The sequence below is a fragment of the Neolamprologus brichardi genome, chromosome 17, assembly GCF_056152115.1.
Source record: "Neolamprologus brichardi isolate AB-2024 chromosome 17, ASM5615211v1, whole genome shotgun sequence".
NCBI classification, from domain to species: domain Eukaryota; kingdom Metazoa; phylum Chordata; class Actinopteri; order Cichliformes; family Cichlidae; genus Neolamprologus; species Neolamprologus brichardi.
In genome coordinates, this window is record NC_142120.1 from 10,177,871 (window position 1) to 10,200,254 (window position 22,384).

The following is a 22,384-nucleotide window of genomic DNA, read 5'->3' on the forward strand; positions in this document are numbered from 1 at the left end:
AACCCATCACAACGAGACGTCTCCTCTTAGAGTCCACTTAATGAGAGTGTAGCGTCAGCGTTCTGGCTGCAATTACAGTGCTTAGGACTCTTTAATGATATGTTAATGGCTTGGCTGTATTACCTCTCAGCTGCCCAAACAACATTAAATACCCCGCGGCTGATTAATCCTGCATCCACAAAAACACCCAATTAGAGGGAAAATGTTTGAATAGAGTTTTGCCAACAACTTCAGAGCAAAATGGGGCACGCACAAAAAGAAATTCTACAACAGATTTTCTACAAAAAGAGAATAACTGAAGCTTTAAATTCAATTCCTTCCTGTTTTACATTTAAAACACAACATTGTTTATTGCATTTCGATAATTCTTTCTTAACGTGACTTCAGGAGAGGCGAGGTTACTTTGCTCAAGGGCACAATGCAAAAGCGCACAGCTGTTAGCGCACACTTGTTGTGGTGAGGGTCAAACCTGTGACCTCTCGGTTACATAAGGCTCTGTCGAACCAGCAAGCTGCCTTGCCTACACACTGCTGCTGCTGTTTTTGCATCAAAAAGAAAAAGGCTTTTAAAACATCTAACACAACTTGCGCTAATTAGGTGCATGTTGTATTTTTGTTCTAATTAAAACCATGAAAGGGATCTCAACATAATCATAAGTTATGGCCAAATTAGTAAGATGAAGTGTAGAGAAACTCTAGATATCATCAAAGCAACAACATCCTCCGCTTCTGAAACCAGTCCTCTGAATTAATGCGAGATATTGATTTAAAAACCGCAAACACTTTTCATTCCTCGGCATTACCATTGTGCCAGATACGATTAATCCGTGATACATTTCCAACAACTCCCAGCACAACTTCCCTCTTGTCGGCACATGATTGCTGTCGACGTAGACTCTTGCGAGGCAATAGTGATTATTAATGTGCAACATCTGAAGTCAAACTCTTGAGGGGGGAATTAATTTTCCAGGAGTTCCTACAATGAGCTGTGACAAAGTACCTCCAAGTCCACAGAGGGGAGGAGATCCCCAGCCGGCTACAAAACACACACAACACAAGTTTGAGCAGTGTAGGAGGAGGAGAAACAGTAGACAGGTGGTACATTCTGTCTTGTTCTGTTCTTAATAAGAGTTTTGAGTTGCTGACACTAGGGTATGCTACTCCAGTGTATATATAGATATATAGTGTGGTAAAGGGGGAAAATACTCAGAATCAAACACCTCCACATCCTCGGTCCTTGTTGGCATAGATTCCACAAGGCACTTAAACTTCAAGCAGAGTTTTTCCTTTTTTAATAGAGGTAGTGGACGCCTGGGATACAAAACCTTGTTGTGCCTCTTCTGCTATGACCATTCAAAAGCACGAGACGTGATGGTTGTATAATAATTAATGGTCCGTGTTTATGGCAAATAGTTCAATATTATATGAGTTTACATCGGATTTATTACAAACTGGCTCAAAGACAGTAACCCCGAGCATCTGGCCCATACAGCGTGTAGTCCACATGTGCAGTTTTCTATTGACAGCATTTGGCTTTGACTGATGGCAGCAACCTGGGGAGAGTCTGGCTGCCTCGACTCAGCCACAGTTCCACCTTATATGGGCCAGATGTCAGGTGTGGCGACATTTGGACATCATCTGGCCCACAAAACATTTGCCAGTACCATAACCAAGCTGTGAGTGCCAAAAGAAGCCAAGATTAAACTAAATGTGTTTGCTCCCTAGAATGAGATTACTTGAAATGAAAGAAAAAATGAAAAATGAACTAACAGTAGCGTGTGAAAGACAGCAATATCAGCAGTGCAAGAAGTGAATAGATGTGGGTCATTTGAGCATAAAGAGCAACCTCAGCTGGCTGACATCCAAAACTAGAAGCAAGACAAACAGAATCAAAGATTAAAGACAGTAAAATCTTTATATATAATAAAGGTTATAAACATATATTAAATATAATATTGTTGGAGGTCAAAAATGTCCTTCTTAAGCCTCCAGTTCCAACTGAAAACAGAGTATATTGATAGCAGCTACATTAATTTACTGGATCACAGGCTCTTCCTAGGTTTTCTAAAGTCCAAGCACTGTGTAAGGGCATTTACATTTTTGTTAAAGTACTCAACATTAAAGGCATATGAAATAAAAACATGTAGTTTAATAAACTAGTACTGTACTCCTGTAGCAAATTTATAGTAACAGTAACAATAGGGATTTAAAATGTTTACATTGGAATTAAAATTAAACAAATCCAAGTAATACGTTGACTTCAGAGGCTACTCACTGTAGAAGCAAGGCAATACTGACACCGTTGCCGTTGACCCACTTTGGGTGTTATTAAAGTCATGGTTTTTTGGTTGTTGTTTTTTTTCCATTCTCAAAGACATTTCCACTGAGTGTTACGGCATAAAGTCTGAGACCCCGAGACAGTTGTTGTGCCTATCGGGCAATCTTTCCTAAAATCAGTGGATGAGGTTATGGTTACCCTGGAACAAACAACTTCCATTTTATTTGTCATTTCTACGAATACATATGTAAACAACCACCAACCACCATCCATGCCAGCCAGGAGACATAGTCTCCCAAGCATGTCCAGGTTCTGCCCCGGGGTGTCCAACCAAGTAAGATATGCCTGAAGCACCTCGTCCACGAGGTATCCAAGTCAGTCATAGCTGGCTCTTTTTTAATGATCCTCACAGTTAGCAAAAAAGGCCGGGCCCCGACACTTATCAGAGGAAGCTCTTAAGGTTCCATGTATCTCGTGTAATCACAACATTTATTTTCTATCACTATACTAACAGCCTTTGAGCGCAGGTGAGTGTAGGAACATTGATTGACCGGTAAATCAATAGTTTTCCCCTTTTACGCTCAGCTCTCTTTTCTGTCAAGCACCCAGAGTGGGCACTCCACCCTTTTTCGGGTGAGAATTGTAGCTTCAGACATGGAGGTGCTAATTCACATCCTCACTGCTTCACACTCTGATCCAAACTCCTCAGTGAAAGCTGGAAGTACCACTTAAAGCCAGGAGGACAGCATCATCGTCAAATAGCAAAGACGTGATCCTGAAAACTCAAGGAAGTCTGAACTCATGTAGCATAATGCATCACCAAATTCCTCAATAAAGAGACAGCATATTCAAAATACACTGTTATAGTACATTTAGCAAAGCTGGCTCCTTTTAAGATCCATTCAGTGTGTTCTGGAGCTTTCCATCATATTACATTATCCATATATACAAATGGATTCTGCCTAGAGACTCATGAATGCAAATGTTAAGCTTTCCTTTTTCTGAAACAGTTAAAACATGTCTAATACCACTTCATCAAAAAATCTGGAGCTCTTTAATTTTCATTTAATTCATCCTCTTTATTGTTGCACTTAGGCTGATTCATCTATGTATGAGGTATAATTTTAATCAGGTTTCTTTCCTGTCCTGTATATTTTCCAATAAAAGATGAAAAGGTTTTTTCCTTTAAGGTTGTAGCAGATCCATCAGTAGCAGCGGTACTACCTGTGGCTAACTTTAGTTGATAAAGGTAACAATTTAAATGCAATCATGCCTCTCCCACACATTGCATTATTACAGCCTGATTATCAATAACTGGGCTAACAATAATCATTTTCTCCATCATGAAAGGCTCTTTCAGAGTGTCAGGTCGGTGTGTGCATTTCGCTCTATCTTGTCTGTTTCTTATCACCCCCTCATCAGCGGGGGACGAGAACGAGGTCGGAAGTGGGGCTGCTCATCCGAGGTGAGGAGGAGAGCCAAAAGAAGGCAGCATCCTTATCAAAGGCCTGGGTGCTAAGCCTCGGTTAAAAATAGAAACCGAGGGAGATTGGCATCGATTTCTGCAGGCGTTGACGGCCCGATTGACAGCAGCACTGCGGCGTCGGGCTGTTGAGCCATCGAGGGAATCCGCCAGACTGCCTATGATGAGATGAGATGGGAAGATAACTTCTGACAAGCCCTCCACCCGCCACCCATCTCTAATCACCCTGTCTGCACACACACACACACACACAAACAGACACACATATAGAGAAAAAGTAATTACCACATGCATGCACGCACACACACACTCAGGGACATACACACTTGCTGCCCCCTGAGCAAGTAATGGGACTTTGGCTGGCTGAGCATCCACCTGTCCAGTGTCTCCTGCCAAGTCAAAGCTCATGTGCTCGCACACATACAAAATACCTCTGGATGTCCCTGCACAGCCACCAGCTACAGTCCTTCAGGGTTATCTCACTAAATTATCTACCAACAGTAAATACTTCCTAATATCCATGAGTCCTGAAAAGAGATGTCAGTGACCTTTGTTTTACTGCTGTAATTGAACCCCACAAAGTGATTACTGTTATTACACTGTCCGCTTTAGTGCACCTCAATGTTATTCATCTCCCTGCTGTATTAGCAGCAATTCAGTCAAGCAAATGTACTTGGCAGCCTGTTATCCATATTTTTTTCGGTCCAAGGTTATCTTGTTTTAGTAATATTCTTGAAGGCCTAGTTTATCATCCAAAGGTTGATGCCAGCATGCATCTGGATCCAGAAGTCATTTATTTTCTAGCATAAAGACAAGAACAAGCTAGTCCTAACACTCAGGCCTACAGCAACCTCCTACAACTCATTTGTCGTTGGCTACACCCAAACAGAAACCCTGATATAAAATGCCATTTTGTAATTTAGGTCTCAGTCACACAGTCAGTAATCCGCTGGCAACCTCTAAATGCCAGGGAAGAATGTGTCTTCCCCAAATGGGTGTTGGAGGTTGCTGGGTGAAATCATGCTACGCTCCAGATTAAGTCAGAATTTTCAAGTTGCAGTCAGAATTTTAATTTGGAAGAACATGTTAACTTGCTACCCAGAGAACCAGAGCAGCCCCACCAACCCTGAATTAACAATCCATGGTGGCAGCAGTAAAATTGTAAAACTGTTCATCTGTACTGTTACATTTGTGTATTTGTGACTCACTGAATAAGCCATGCTGACCAAGCTCTGTCCGTGAATGTGGTGCAGCGGTGCTTTCAAGTATTATGCTGTATTAATAGCGATACATTAATGGCTCTACCTCGCTAAGAACCAAGACCAATTCCTGTTTTTCCAACGTGATTTTTAACTTCTGAGGTGTTTGGAATGCAGCATCAGATTTAAAGGGGGTGCTGCTGCAAAAACTTACTTGTGATTGTTTTGGTTGCAAGCTCGTCTGCAACACTCACTAACAAGCCAGCAATGCAGTGAAATGTCAGAAAGGGAAACTCAAACTGGAAGTGGCGAATGTTCTCCTTCAAATTAAAAGTTTGAATTATTGCTGAAGCCAACATCTTTCAAAAAGGTCCGACTTTTACTTTGAAGGTGAACATTCTCTGTTTTCATTTTTGCCTTTCACTCTGTTTACAGACACCTTCCATGCAAATGAGGCAATCTGCTCTCGGAAGGAGGTTTTCAGCAGCCCCATACACCATATACTGCAGACCTCTGTGACGAATTTTACCTAGCAACAGCAAACAACCTCCAGCAATCATTCACAGCTGGTTGAGTTTTCACTTTTCCCTAGCGACCAGTGGTTACCAGGCAGTAGCCAACTGGTTTGCACGTCTGCATGTCTGGGGTTTAAGCTGTTTAATCATTTGGAAAGCATTTATGGAGTCTTTTACTATTGCACTTGTTTTTGAAATCGGGGAAGACTCCCCCTTACGTCCATTAGAAGAAATGCAGGTTTAAAGTACTTCTGCATTGGTTTCATATTGCAAACCTTGAGGCTCTGTCCATCTTTTTTATATAGTCTATACTTTGAACAGAGACAGGGCAGCCTTTTCCACATATACGATCTAAGATAAGCTAACTGGCTTCTTACTCAATCTTCATAATGGTCACACAAAAGTTCACTAAGGATTTTCATCTAATTTATATTCATATCAAAATGACAGACTCTTAAAACCACTTGGCTCAAGAAGAATTATATTTCAGTGTTTTTGCCACAAAAATACAGAAGTCTAATTCTTTTTGAAGAATTAAAAGATCATCTCTAGATCTGTAAAAAGAAATGGATGGGAGGTTCCTCTCTTGACTAATTTTCAAAGGCGGGGATAGAGGAGAGGATCTTCTGCTATTACATTTTTGGACCACACACGGACAGCCAAATCCACTGCTCTGATAAAGAAGGCCCAACAGCAGCTCTATTAACTAAAGACACTTAGGAAGACCAATGTGTCCACAGAGCTGTTCAAGGCCTTTTATCACTGCACTAATGAAAGTGTTCTAACATACAACCATACACTACAGTACAAAGGCTGAAAGGAAAAGTGTCCAGAAAGTCATAAGAAACTTACAAAAAATCATCGGATGTCTTCACACTGGAGGACATCTTCAGGACACACTCCACCCGTGAAGTCAGATGCATCCAGAAAGCTGGAACTCACCCACTCTGTGAATGAGTGGATGATTTGTAGACACAATTACTCGCATACTGCCTCTACAAATGAGTGTAAATGCATATTATTTGGCATGATTCCACAAGCATGTGAGGATGTCTAATTGCTATCTGTGTGCATTGTTAGCAAGTCTGAGTGTGTGAAATGTGATTTTTAGCTGTACACAGCTAATTTTGTTGTGCTTTCTCTAGCTGCAGTGACTCTAAAAGCATCTTATTTCAATCCTGGAAATATAGCCTGTTGTTTTTCTTTCACTCTTATAGATGTGAACAACAAAATATCCTAAATATAGAAGTTCACAGATATTATCCAAACAAATGACAACTCCTAAAGCCAAATGTTTGTGACCAGGCTTGAAAAGGGGAGTATAGTCATCGAAGCAAAATAAATAATTCTAATCAAACACAAAGAAATCAGAACACACACAATATCTTAAAACAGCTCTGATGCTTGAGTCCAAAGAGAATCTGGTCACTATATATTTGAGCACTAGGATGTACAGGGTAGGCCGCAAGCATAATAATGTCTGTGGCCTACCATACAGACATAATGAACACAGGTGATGCTGGAAACCTGTGGGATATTTTTTTTTAAATCTTAGAGAACTAAGACTGCTCTTCCAATTATAAGTAAAACAGAAATTGGGCTTGAGCCTGCAGAACATCTCCATAATGAATTCTAATTAATGTTCAAATCCACTCAAAAATGTGTGACGTTACTTCTCGATGTTGAGTAACTCTGCAAAAGAAAACATTGGTTCACCTTGTTTTCAAATCCAGCTCGCCCAAAACCGGAGCATTTACCTGTAAGCACCATTTTTCTCAACTAAATTTGGACCCATTCTGCTTAAGTGGACAACTTGGGGAACTAAAATCCAAACTACAAAGTGCTGGGAATGGGGCTATTTCAGTGAAGTATTTAAGAATTCATAATTTTCATATGATAATATTTGCATATTCATAGATTTTGGATTTTTCGCAGATGTCATTTCAAAGACTTCTCAGCAGGAAATTCAGCTTATTTATGGAAAAATTCAGCAAGGGTTTCTATGATTTTAATCATGGCCCGGGGGAAGGTTTTAGATCATATGCAAGAAACACTAACAAAAAAATAGTATAATACTTAACAAACCTTTGAGTTTTAAACATATATAAGTTTCTAACTGTGCGTTTTTTTAACAAACAACTGAACAAAAGGCAAGAAAAACAAATTTACAGTGCCCTGAAGATGAGTCTGAGACTTTCGTCACACATGATTCTCTGATGCAGACACTGGGCAGCCCTTCCTTTCTCTGTTGATGGTGAAATTATCCAATAAAGCCAAAATAATCATGATCAAAAGCTGAAAGTTTGACTTCTTCTCATAATTAGGTGATTTGCAGCAATCTGCCACACAGACTCTGTCAATCTGTCAGCATGATCTTCCTCCTGTTAAAACTGCCTGGGAGACAATTACTCTGAGCTCCTCCTAATTAAAAACTCATTGAAATTTATGAGTGCCTGTTAAAAATGATTGAGTTCTGTTTCCTGGGAGGAATGCCATTAGGGAAGTGAATATCTTACAGGCCCCTTTATCTGCGTTTTTGTCCGCATTTAGCTGTGATATAAAAAGGTATGTGTCTCCCTCTGGTGGTAAAAGCTGTACACGTGCACATGAGATTGTAGTGGAAGATACAGTAATAACGACGACTGCTTGGCTTCACGTCCAATCGTTGTTTTTGGATAGATGCGGGCATGAAAATTGATGAATGAATAAACTGTTTGTAATGGAGCATCATATAGAAAAATAGAGCCTACATTTTAATTCAGTTGAATATAAATATGAATTTGTCCCTATTTGTGAGGTTTATCTTAAAAAAAACTGGAAAGAGTAATTTAATTTGCTGACCACTCACTTGTAATTTGCCCAAAATAAGATTATTCATTCTGTAAACTGGAAAGGACAAAAAGTAAATGACAACAAAAAAATATGATTAGAAGTATGGATCAAACAGAAAAGACAGGTTAGCTGTGGATATTTGATATTAACTCAGTCCAGCAAGACTCATGTTGATCATTTCAAACTTAAATTTCCAGATCTGTTGTATAGAAAGCTTTATTTATTGTATTGTATTTCAATACATGGACATATTTCAGTGTTCAGTATCATACTGACATCACACTATCTGCAACATGGATCCAAAAACTCACTTTAAATTTCATTTAGTCCAATTTCACCATTTTAGTTTCACATTGACTCAAGAGTTGGGAGTTCGCCTTGTAATCGGAAGGTTGCCGGTTCGGGCCCCGGCTTGGGCAGTCTCGGTCGTTGTGTCCTTGGGCGAGACACTTCACCCGTTGCCTACTGGTGGTGGTCAGAGGGCCAGGTGGCGCCAGTGTTCGGCAGCCTCGCCTCAGGGTGGCTGTGGCTACAATGTAGCTGCCATCACCAGTATGTAAATGTGTGTGTGAATGGGTGGATGACTGGATGTGTAAAGCGCTTTGGGGTCCTTAGGGACTAGTAAAGCGCAATACAAATACAGGCCATTTACCATTTGATCAGTGACCAAAAGCTTCATAGAGACTGGTGTTATTTAAAGAGGGATTACTAGTGTGACGTTTCAGTGCAGGGGACCTGGCTGTTGACCTGCACATTCAATAATACCAGTCATTTCAGTTCGGTAACACCGCCTGTGCATGTGTGTGTGTGTGTGTGTGTGTATGTTCAGTTGGTGGTTCTAAATAGGCCATAAGTGTGGGTTTGAGTGTGTTGTTGTCTGCATTATCCTCATAACTGACTGGCAACATGCCCAGTGTGTAAGCTGCTTTACCAGCTAGCATAAACTCCGGTCGCTTGCTTACCTGTCTGAGAAATTAAAAAAGAAACAATACCACATTTTTATTACCACTTTTCTCAATTTTCTTCCAGCCTATAAGATGCCTTACAAACAAACCATCGTCTTGAGCTACCCGGGGGGAAATGGAAATATAAGAAACCTCCAGTATCCAGTCAGCTTGGATAATTTGGATGACTTGGCACTTTAAATTGCATCAGCTTCTTCTCTGGTAGAGGAAGTCAGAGGTGACAGCCCACAGTCCCACGCCTGAGAGTTTGATGGTGCAGATTCATCTTGTCTGCTGTCAGTCTTTACATTTATATTTCCAGTTGTAATAATGCATAAACTGCCAAACCTAGCTAAACCTCAGCAGTGGTACTGAAAGGTTTGGATACCAGACCCCAAAACATAAATGCCAGACACGAAAAACCTAATTTATCAGTGATTACGAATAGTTGTTTGCTTTCAAACTGTTGTTTGCTTTTCGCTGTGGGCAGACCTCAGTATGGGTGGGTGACTATGGTCAGTAACGTGGGAGTGCCGCAGGGGACTGTGCTTTCTCTGTTCCTGCTCACCCTGTACAAATCAGACTTCATATACAACTCGGAGTGCTGTCACGAGCAGAAGGTCACTGACACTACTGCAGTCGTGGGCTGTATCAGGAGTGGACAGGACGAGGAGTACAGAAAACTGATCGCAGACTTTGTTGAATGGTGTGAATCCAGACAATTCCACCTTAACAGCAGCAAAACCAAGGAGTTAATGGTGGACTTTAGGGTCTCCGGGTGGGGTCTGGGGGCGGAAGCATAAAGAAGTGTTTCACATCTGGAAACAATGCAGAGGAAGGCAAGCTTTGTTGTTGGTATGGAGCTGGATAGACTGACAATTGTGGCAGCGTGATGGGTGCTAAGCAGACTCCTGTCAATCCTGGACAATCCACTACACCCACTCCACAGCATCATCTCCAGACAGAGGAGCAGCTTCAGAGAAACGCTGATGTCATTTTCCTGCTCCAGACGGAGGAGATTGTTCATTCCCAAAGACGCATGACTTTTTAACTCCATCTGGGAGGAAAGGAACATTAATGTCAGTATTCCCTACTGTTCCAGTGTAAAGAAAGGGTGTCAAACTCATTTTACATCGGCAGCCACATACAGCCTACTTTGATCTTAAGCGTAAAGCAGTTACATATTTATCTATTTGTCTACATGATAAAGAAAAAGCTGCTGTGACAAAGAAACAAATCTGTCAGCACGACTCTTTGGACTTTTTTGTTTTTTCACAAAGTTACAGAGGTTTTATTAGTGTTTTGCAATTTGGCAGAATTTGTGAATGTTGACATTTCTTCAGTGTTGAATAGCAGGAATTGAATTTTCTTGTCAGAGGTCATTTCTGGGAGGGGGGGGGGGGGGGGGAGGACTGTGAGACTCATTTAGACACTCAGACACTGAGCCATGGTATTTCATGGATGTTTTGCGGGCTTTCCAGTAGCACACTGTAAAAATGCTGGTAAACAAAGCATAAACAGAGCATATTGATACTAATGGTAGCATTTTACAGGATTCATATCATTCTAAACATGGCTGAAAATGATAACTGCCACTACATTAATGTGATGGACTACAAATCTATTCTCCACTCTTGAAATTATCGTACATGATGTTCTGTGCTGAGACTACATAACAAAAGGAGGATTTGTATTTTAAGTTCAAAAACATAATAAAACAACTCTATTACTAGTTTCCTTTGCCTATGATTTTCCAGTGTCTATACTGAATAATGCTACTTTAAGTGCATGATGATTTGGAGGACTGCCTCTATGTGGTTAACTGAAGACTGAGACTGAAATTATGTGCTTTCCCACAAATAGTTCTTTAACTTTTTGATGCTCAATCATCCAGGTAAGTAAGTAAGTAAATCCCCAACTTTTGGGGAGTTCTTGGACTTCTTTAATGACTGAGCCTTTGCCTTGGGTTTGACAACAAAAGGCTCTAAAACGGGTGTATTGAAATCTCTGATTATTCACTCTGAATTATTCTTAGACAGAAGGTAAAGTTTGAAACCTAGAATCGCCCCTGAATTAAGACAAAAATATTATTATTTATTTATTGTATTTATTATGCTTGTAATAATACAAGAATCCTTGTATTTCTGCTGTACAGCACTTTGGTCGGTCATGTGTTGTTTTTTTAAGTGCTATATAAATAAATTATGGTATGTATATGTACAAATACACAAACATATAGGGGAAAGACAAAAATGCAGTAAAATTTAAAAAAATAAAAAAGAATAAATAATTAAGTAACCCAACAAACAATGAGAGAACGACGGTAACAATGAAGAAAGACATTAAAAGCGTTAATAAAATTTTAATACTTACCTGTCGTCCTCCCCTGCAGTCGCTCGACTTGGATGACGCTATGCCCAGGTCGAACGCTGATTGGTAAAAGACGCCGCGTTAAACCGGAAAAGAAACCTACTGCCAGAGTTCATCCCAAAGAGGAAAAATCTCGACGAACGAGTGATAACAAATTCCCAAACGGGACCATCACACCAAACAGACACAGCCTCTCTGAATGGCTTTGACAAGTAGTTGACTGAGCAGGTTGCCCTTTATCGCAACCTGTACGATCATGAGTTTTACAAGAAGAAACGGATTAACGCTTGTTATCGTGGCGAGAAATCGCAAACAAGCTTGTGGAACCGTTTTATCCGAGCCAGGAAAAAGGCGGAATGCGGTTCCTCGAACACATCACTGTTGTTAGAGTCGCTATCATGGCTGGTGGGCTTTGTTAAATACAAGACGACGGAGGTGAGAAACACGACAAAAGCCCGTTTCTGTTTTTTTTTTTGTGTTTTTTATGTAAACGTAGTTTAATTTAATAACATTATTAAAAACGTCAGTAAAGCTGCGTTCAATTTACCTCGGATGTCCGAGGTGGGAGTGTCACTGCTCAAGGTGAGCGCGTTCCAGTAGTAAAGTCAGAAAAGCAAAGAAAATGAGTATTTCTTTTGCACCATAGCAAATTAGAACCATTCGTACATCGCTTGCAATACAGTACAGTGCTTTGCTTGTAGCACTTAAAAACGTAAAGAAGACACTTAAGGAGCGCGTGTGACTGGCAACTGCACGTGCACAGCGACTTCTGACAGCGACCCACCCACTAAGATGTGGAACGTGTGATTTATACAGCCATTGTTGTGTATTTGCGAAAAATAAAAATTCTGTTATAATTTTTAACTCACAGAAATAAACATTGTGTTGCAAGTGATTGCACTACTTTGCCTAATAGACCTCTTTGGAATAATAAATATTCTTTCCAAAATAAAATCATTGTTTCTAGGAACCTGGACAGAAAAAGGAATTTGGTCAGTTGTGCCCAAAGCTAAAGAATTGACATTTTAAAATTCACTGTATGGTTCAACTGAAAAAACGATTCCTGTGGATCCTGTGAAGAAGATGTGCGCTAGCAAAAAAGGCAGTCGGGGAATGGAGTGGTTGTGTCAAAATGGCACACAGCTGAGACGTGTGCATGTGATGTCATGTGAGAAACCTTGTTTAATGTCTTTTTCTTTCTTTTCTTTCTTTTCCTTTCTTTTGTCTTCATTATAGGCAGAAATTCAGAGGATGTCTTTAACCCAACCTGCAAAAATCCAAATAGACGTTATGAGATTGTGTGAAGAGGTGCAACGTTGCCCGTGTCTTTACGATGGGTCCTTAACACATAATAGAGACGTGGAAAAGGACAGCAATTTGTGGAGTGTTTGTTGGATAAAGTGGAAGTCTTTAAGAGACAAATTCGTGAAGACGAGGAAGAGGCTGCAGCTGAAGAGAAGAAACTGTGCAACCTTGTTTCTGCTTCCCATATATATTCCTTGATGGGCTGGCTCTCCGACTTTGTGAGCCACTGGGAGTTAAATTCCAAGTCTGCAGAAGAGGCAATGTCAATTATCTTTGAAGGTAGCGTATTAGCACCAAAGCGTTGAGCAATATGCAAACACACATACACCCTTCCACTGAGACCCTTATTGATGAGGAGGCGGAACGAGCATTCAATGAATAGCTGGCCTGAAAAGATGGGTGGTTTAAGAACATTTTCTTTTACATCTCATGTGCAAATGTACATGAAATTATAACAAGCTCTTATTTGTTGCAGGAAGAGGAAGGCAGCGTTACTGTCACACTGCTCCAGAAAACTGTTGATCTCAGCGATTCACCGCACTGCTCAACAGCATCGCCTACAGAGGGGTTGCCATCTCCACTCAATCCCTCCCTCTCAGCATCAACAACTGTCGTGAAAAAATCCTCATCCACAGCCACTGAGGATTTTATTCAAAACAATCTCCAGGAGATTAAGAAGATTATTAAGAAGGCCAAAGGTCCAAGGGGTGCATTTGTTTGAACTGTAGTATTAACGAGCTTCAACATTGCTGGTTCTGCTCATGTAATTTGATAAATAAGTGTATATATATATATATATATATATATATATATATACACACACACACACACACACATACTGTCTCGGCTGAATTCTTCTTCGAGGCCTGTGTGCAATGAACAAGGGCAACTCTGAAGTAGCTTTTGACACACAGACTGTGCTGACAGTAACAACTGCAGTGTCCATAAACATTTAAAAGCGTGGTCACAATTGAGCTCTTGCACCATAAGTGGAACATGTTTGTATAGCTGCGTCTGTGTGGTTTAACATGTGGGAAGAAGCTTCTACAAATCTGTGCCACTACATGGTGAAATTTTGTGGCGTATCAATAGAGCCATCGTATTGTGTTAATTTGCAATATTGTATCAATACAGGGACACCAGATATCAATATTTCATTAAATAAATTAGAATACTGTGGAAATACAGTGAAAAGAGCACAAGTGCACCAATATCCTAGGATAGCGTTAGCCGAGCAAACTTGGATTAAATCGTCGGAACTGAAAAATCACCCAACACTGAGTTGACGATTTATCACTGTTCATTCCATTTAACTGTGGATGTCAAGAATTTATGACAGTGTTGGTTATGTTTGACAGTCTCGTGCACTTGGCTCTTGACGGAGGCGGCCGCACCTTCTCCCTCTCCCTTATCTTTCCTGCTTGGCTTCTCATGTCTTTTGTATAGTCTCGCTTATTCTCTAACCCTTCTGATTCTGATTCTAAGAGAGTCTCCCAGACTTGTTCTCTAAAAACCTAAAGAAGAATTATGAATTTGATCAACTGACACCCTCCTGGGCTTGGGAGAGCCTGATCGTCCCTCAGAGATGTTTGCTGCTGGATACTCGATGGTCAGTTGCGTCGTGGCGACACTCTCGATGGAGGACATTGAACGACATCTACCAATTCGGAACCATGATAACAGAGTTCTGGCTGATTGGAGCTGGCTCGGACCTGGCTTATCAAAGAACAAGAAGCGGCTACAGCTGTTCAAAATCCCACAAGGTTGGCCAACATGATAGACGATGGGCAGGGCTGTGAGTACTCGGACTGTGTTTTTCAACGCAATAGAGATAAAATCATGGAGAAGCTCATGGCTCTGCTATATGGATAACATCTTGAAGAAGAAGAACAGGAATTGAGAGACCTGGTGACCAGTGACGGACATTAGACCAACAGTAATACTGGATGCAGTTTGTTCGCACTAACCAAAACAGCTACCATCTTCATCTCATGTGGCCCTCTGGCGCCAGCTGGATGCTCAAGGCAAAAGCTGACGGGAATAACAATTCTCCCTTAGATAAGAAGACCGTGTTGTGACTTTCTCCCTCCTCATTCAAGGCCACGCGCGTTGACCGAAGACTGTTGACTTTTGCCTAACCGGGTGACGGGACACTTTCTCTCGGCTAAACACAGAACACACGCACACATATGCGTGTACACTGACACAGACCTACACCCTGTTGGAGCTCAATCTGGGGGGGAGTTATTATTTTCTCCTCGTCTTTCCTCATGTTGTGCATTTTCCATTGTTATACCTCTCTGACCTGTCTTCCCCATGTGATGTAGTAATGTATGTATGTATGGTCGGAAGGGTAAGATGGCACTGGCAAAGGTCGGCAGCCTAACCCAACAAATTTCCCACCTGTGGGACTAATAAAGGTTATCTTATCTTATCATTTTGCAGCGTAATGATTAAAGTAAGAAAACATTATCTTATTGGATAAAACGCATACTGACGAAGTTTAGTTTTGAGGGCATAATTTGCAGTTGGAAAAAAAGGTGATAAATCGCAGTATTCGTCATTGCAGAACTCTCAATATAGTGCTGTAAGGTGATAATGTGGTGTTTGTCAGATTTCCGTCTTCCCCTGTCCTCCCTGAACCTCTTGGTTGCGCCTTTCAGGCTGATGTCAGCGTGTATGTGGCAGGTTGCTTAGGAGAGAAAAGTAGGGGAGTATGAAAACTGTCCAAATTCATCTCACTGGTGTCAGAGATGATCCCAGACCTCCTGAGCTACAAACGTAAGGCTCAGCTGATCCTTGGACTGAGGGCCCAGGTGAGTGACTGTGGTTATCAGAACTCATTGTGTGCATCTGTGGCTTTTCTTTTTATATCTTAAAAAGTACTATTACATTTTTGAGGAGCATCTATAATTGTTTTGGGTACATTTTACAGCATTTGGTCAGAATGAAGAAGGACCAAACAAAAAAAAATGCATTTAATTAATTTATTTAGCCTTGAAAAGTTCTAAATTAATCCTTCAAGGCAAACCTACAGCAGCTTGTTGGTAACTTCAGGAAGCGCAATCAGTTAATCACTTTAAGCCAGTGTGTATTTAATTTTGACTATAGTTCAGCTGCAGGCTGGTGAGTCACCAGTATTGGGTAAAGTAAAGACTCGAGTATGAATGTACCAATTTATGTCTTTCAGCTCATTCTTGAAATACTGAAGAAGACGAATGATGGTGACAGTTTCCAGCAGAATACAACAAACCACGTGGATGCAGAAGTAAGATGCAGTGTACTAAGCGTCTTAGTTTGACATGTTTTGCACTATAAAAGTGATTTTGCTGTCAAATTTAGATGCTGATATTACTGTTTATTGTATGTAAATATACCTTTTGGCTTTGTGAGAGTAACAAGATGAAGAGGTGGAGATTTCAAAGTCACCATTGGTGGATCTCATTCAAATGCTACTTCGAGATCAGTCATTGGGATTTCTTCTATCGACTGGAAGAGTCGTGCCCAGTGCCAAGTGTCTCAGGTATGCTGCGGGGTAATGAAAAAGAGGAAAAGAGGTGAACTTTAATTCCGTGATTGGCAAATGCTGTTCAGTTATTTAAAAAAAAAACAAATGGCAGAATTTTAAAAGTTTGTTTTATTCACAATCGATAAATTTTTCTACATTTTCATTCCTTCTACCAGCATGTCCACTAATAAATATAGATCCACAAATTAAATAGTGGTCTTGGAAGAAGAAATGGGCAGTTTGAGATTTAAGGAAGTCCATTCTTCCTTTCCAGGTGTCTTCCATGTTTGTGTTAGATCCTCTGGACTACAAGCCTGAGAAGTTTGTCCCTAATCTAGAGGATCTGAAGCGACTTTTGCAGCATCAAAAGCAGCAGCAGAAGTTATCCAAAAGTAAGTATCTTTTTATACTGAGTGTTTGGTTAGTATAATCTATGAATAAAAACATGGAGCTGGAAATGGGAATAACAGGTCCTCATTCAAAGGTCATTAAAATCAACATTTTTCTTCTCAGGCAACTTCACCTTCACATCAAACACTATCCTCTCCGTGCTCACGTCACAGCAAACTTCAGTGGGAATCGAGAAGTTTGCCAGACTGAAATACCATCATTTGACTCACTCTTCAGTTAAGCCATTGAAATGTCCTTATTATAACAAGGCCTACAGGCAGCATAAAGACCTTAATTGTCATGTTCCTATTCACACCAATCCTGGAGTCACGCCCATTGCTTGCCATCTTTGTGATAAAAGATTTTATAGCCACTCCTCACATAAAGTTCATCTTCTGTGTCACAGTGGAAAGAGGCCACATCCCTGTCCGCACTGCGATTAAAGGTTCCTGACGAACTCGGTCTTGAAGTCTCACGTGCGCATTCACGCAGGCGAGTATCCGTACACATAAAATTCACACAGAGTTATCCGCTCACCATCCACCTCAGGATGGACGGGCAAGACAGGCCAAAGCTGTGCAGCACATGTGGTAGATCATATTCCTGTGAATTCTGCAAAAAACGCTTCGCTACCACGTGCAGCCTGATGCAACATCACCGGTCCCACACGGGAGAGAGGCCCGACCCTGGCTCACAATGCGACAAAATGTTCAGTAGTTGTACAGGACTGAAAAAACACATTTATGATCACAGGAGAGAAGCCTCACAGCTGTGTAACATGTCACAAGACGTTTGCTCAGAAATCCAACCTGAAAATACATCTCAAAGTCCACAAGAACAAGCAAAGTGGCTGTGGGAGCTTTTGGAGACGCAGTTTGCTACAGATATGGTTCATTTGAGTGTCAGGACAAGTTTTGATGCTAAAAATAATAATTTGCATTTGGACATATAGTGCATTCAAATGTGGATTTTTCCTGTGCTGCCCTGCGTTGAATTTGTGTGCTAATATTGCACGTTACTGTAAACGGGTGTTCTGGATGACCCAAATTAAGGTGTCCATGTCCTAATTCATGGACATAATGAATTTTGAGTTAGACTGTCCTGTCACCCAAACACTTATATATGAGCTGTTGGTGCTGTGAGAATGGTCATCACTTGATAAATGCACTAGAAAGATGTAATATTTGCATTTTTATGGAATTAATGGAATGAAAAAAAGCTTATTTTCCTAATGTTTTTTACCAGCCTCTGTTGTGATGCCTAGTCTGTTGTTTTCTGCATTAAAAGTTTCCATCCCGTCCACAGTAACAAGTCAGCGAGCATCATTTAATGCTGATGATGATGCAGTAGATGGAAAAACAAAAGAATTAAAAAATCACTACAGAAATGCATTTTTAAATGCATATTAAACATGATACAACAAAATCACTTGTCTATGTATATGTTAATATGTGTTTTGAGCTTTTTAGTCTTTATTTTGATAGGACAGTGGAGAGAATGCTGGTAAGCCGAGACACAGACCAGGGGAAAACACGCAGAAAATGGATTTGGGGCAGGTTCAAAGCCTGGTGTCTGCATCTGTGGGTGCTTGCTTAACCAAGTAAGGTCAAGCAGGCACCCACAGATGTGAGTCTTCACAGTGTACTCGACGACAGCTCTTATAGCTTGACCAGGATATTAACTGAAGCTTATCTACTATTCATAGTGTATTTTTAAGACTTTAGTTTGAAAGTTTCCACTGAGGATTGGGTGATGGAACTTTATTTCCAAAAGGCAATCTCTTTAAATACAACATGATGTTCCAACACAAGTAAAATATTACTTTCTAAAATTTCAGAAATACACAACTCTTCATTATAAAACACGTTCATTTGGGCGGTCATCCTAAATAATAGATTATGCACAATACAGGTCCTTTTTGTCCAGTCTATGTCAGACATGTAGTGCTTTATCAGTCCCAAGATTCTGTCTGCAGTCAGTTTTAGAAACTATATGAAGACAGAAGATTCGCTTTGATTGAGCTTTATTACTGACCGTAGGCTTCCTTGTGGGAAATGCTGGGTGATGATGATCTTTTATATTATTTTGGGGGGCACTTTTGCCTTCATTGAATAGTGAAAGCAAAGAGAGACAGGAAGGCGAGGTGAGCTTGCACTAAAAGGCCAGCTCTGTAGTATGTGGCCGCTTGCTCACTGGCACCTCTTTATGAAGGTCTTAAACCCAAGCTCTGCTTGAAGTCCAGAAACAAGCATCCAGTGAGTTTTTGTTGTTCTTCTTTTCTGCACCAATAATTGCACTTCATTACATCTCATGAGGATCATTTCTCCAGCCTGAAATAACTGTGGCTTCTGGAAGGCTGGGGTAGGTGTCAATGTGATGCGAACCATCTTCAGTCGATATTCCTGTGTCTCTATGCTTGAAAGCAGGCAAGATTAAAATCAATTCGGTGCATTAGGTCTCTCTGTAACAAACTCACAGCCAGCATAAAAGTCTAAGGATCTTTTATAAAGAACTTTGTAGTAGAGAGGGGATTAGATGGACCTGTTGTCTCAGTCCTACGCTGTTTCTCTGGATATTGAACAACTTGCCCAAATGATCCAGCAAAGTAAACTCATAACTGGAATAGCAGATAACAATCAAATACACACCATAAGCTCATTCATAGACAGTGTTATGATTTCTTTACCCCTGTACTCAGTTGATCCAAATATTAGATATATTTAGCAAGTACCCAGCCCTTTAACAGATCAAAAGAAGATAAAGCTCTCAAATAAATGAATGTAACTAAAAAAAATAAATCTGTCAAAACTATACCAAAGCAATCATGACTATATTTATACCAACATAAGAAAAGACTTTGAACGATGGTTATACCACCCTTTGGGATTAAATGTTAGAATTAACTGTAATAAAGCTGGATATATGCCACATCTACTATTGTTTCTTTGTTAATTTATTTCTAGTTATTTATTACTGTCTATTTTAATCAGTGCCAGCAGATATAACACCAATTCAATTTCTATAGATGAGATAAGCTCATTTCTAGATGTATATGGGATATAAAGAGGCCTAGGATCTGTCACACAATATTACAACTACCTAAAAATAAAGATCTAATGGTACTTCTGAGCCTGGGTGAGATGTTCTGGGCATGTCTGACCGGGAAGAGGCCTCGGGGCAGACCAAAGACGCTCTGGAGAGATTACATGAGGAGCATCTCAGAGGTCGGCGGTGGCTAGAGGAGGTGGCTGGGGATAGGGAGGTTTGGGCTTCTCTGCTTAGGCTGCAAACCCCATGACCCCGCCCCGGATAATAGGAAGAAAATGGATGGATGGTACTTCCAAATATAAGAGTATTTTCAAGCTCAACTACAACAACTTGTCTATTATGTATGTCTGTATGTTGAGTCTGAGTCTGTATGTCTCTACAGTAATTGGGATAAGGACTCTGTATGTCTATACAGACACAATAAACTGATCCGCAAGGCCAGTAATGTTTTGGGTATGGAGCTGGACTCTCTTAAGGTGGTGTCGGAGAAGCGAATGTTGTCCAAGATAAAGACAATGTTGGATAATACCTCCCACACACTCCGTGACATGCTGGCTAGCCACAGGAGCACGTTCAGTGAGAGACTGAGATTACTAAAAAACTCCTCCATCTAAACACTGTAAACACTGAAATAGTTAATAGTTAATACTCTTTCTTACTCGGTAATGCTGCTGTCATTTTTTTTTTTTTTTTTATAATCACATCTGTCAAACCTGGATATTTATTATTTGGTGATTTGTATATATTGTGCTGTTCCTTATATCTTAACATATTGTATATTGTTTTTGTTAATATTAAGGTACAGGAGCAACTGTAACCTATATAATTTCCCTAGGGATTAATAAAGTATGCTGATTCTGATTAGTGTTATATTACTGATGTTGCTTTGAGGAAAGATATTCAAGCCCTTAAAAAAACTGATCTATGCCAGTACTGGTGAGACTGAGGCCCGAGACTATAAAGCCTCTAATAATAATGTTTACTTTAGATAAATGGTACTCAGTTGTAAAGCAGTTGTAATTTGGATAAGGACTTGGACTTCTAAGATGGATCACCCATGAAGGTGAATTCAAACCGGGGATGTTTGACGCCAGCTTTAAACAGTTTGTGGGAAAAGGTATTACCGCCATGTGTACACTTACTAGAAAGGGTCAAAGGCAGAGTTTTCAAGATATGAAAATCACATATGATCTTACAAACCAGGATTTCTTTAGATGTTTACAGATACAGATACAAGACAAATGAGGATAAAATACATCCTATTGTAAAGACATGTGCATTATCTTATCATAGGCAGTTCCCAGAGTTGTGTCCACTATGTACTGTAGTTTGATAGACTCTAGAGAATATTCGACTTTATATGTAAACAAATAAAATGGGAACGGTGGCTGGAAGAAGAAATCCCAGAAGAGATGCAGTATGATATCAATGCAACATTGCCCTGTCAGCAACAAGGCACTGCAATCACTGAAACGGATGCAATTTAGCTGAAAGAACCAGGTTGAGTATTTTGTAAGGCCTCAAATTAAAAGTAAACAGATAAAGTTCAAGAGTGGAATCTTTAGTTATACGATTTCACGATCGTGTGCAAGGACATGTGCATCCAAAAGACCTGTTTAAGATTCCTCTGGCAAAGGCAAAGAAAAATGTAACTAAAAACTTGCTAAGGACTGAAACACTGAGCTATAGACTTGGGTTGCTGGTTGAAGAGATCATGGTGATGGAAAAAGTCACATATAGATTTAATATGAAAAAAGGACATAAGTAACTTTATTATTAAAAGAGGCAGATTTGCTCCAGCACTGCAGCTCTGGTACTGTTTGTGTACAGCTTCTGGCTAGCTCCCAGATTTTGTTTTGGCTTTGTGTCAATTCTCTTAATGTTCAAACAAAGCAGCCAGAAGTGGATGCTGTAATTCTGAAGGAGGAGAGGTAGCTGAAGACACTTCTCATCAAAAAGAACACCGAGGCTGATCTCATATTTGCTAAAAGACTTCCTGATGATCCCCAAGACTTTTGCGGAAAATAACCTGTGGAACGACGAGACAAAAGTTGAACTTTTTGGAACTTTTGAGTCCTGTTACATAAAACTAACACAGCGTTTCATTAAAGGAACATTACACCAACAATCAAACATGGTGGTTGTAGCGCGATGGTCCGGGGATGCTCGTCATGAGTTGTGAAAGAGGATCCCCAAACGAAGAAACTGTCCGAAGGGTAACAAAAGAGCAGGAAAACAGACAGAAAACTAACTGGAAACATGACAGCGCAGAAAAACACTGACACTGACAAAGAATAACTACTGAACTGGAAGTGATCAGAGCTGAGAAACAATGCACAGAGGTAAATGAGACCAGAGAAAGTAAAACTGAAAACTAAACATACAAGCTTGACACAGATGGGCACGGAGGAAAGACTAAATAGTAGGAAACTAAACAGAATAAAAACATTAACTGAAAGAAACTTACGCTAAAGATACTAAGAGGCGTGATCAACCATGGACCATGACATTTC

At 40.3% G+C, this 22,384-nt stretch overlaps 1 long non-coding RNA gene and 1 pseudogene across 2 annotated transcripts; both read left to right on the forward strand.

Annotated features, from left to right (window-relative positions):
- Positions 1 to 11,750: 11,750 nt before the first annotated feature.
- LOC102796690 (uncharacterized) lies at positions 11,751 to 13,754 on the forward strand. Its single transcript, XR_436551.3, has 3 exons — positions 11,751 to 12,055; positions 12,857 to 13,204; positions 13,401 to 13,754. It is a non-coding gene; the product is annotated as an uncharacterized LOC102796690 (long non-coding RNA).
- Positions 13,755 to 16,716: 2,962 nt separating this feature from the next.
- Positions 16,717 to 17,722, forward strand: LOC148097872 (uncharacterized; annotated as a pseudogene). Its single transcript, XR_015716700.1, has 2 exons — positions 16,717 to 16,825; positions 16,947 to 17,722. The product of XR_015716700.1 is annotated as an uncharacterized LOC148097872 (transcript).
- Positions 17,723 to 22,384: the final 4,662 nt, after the last annotated feature.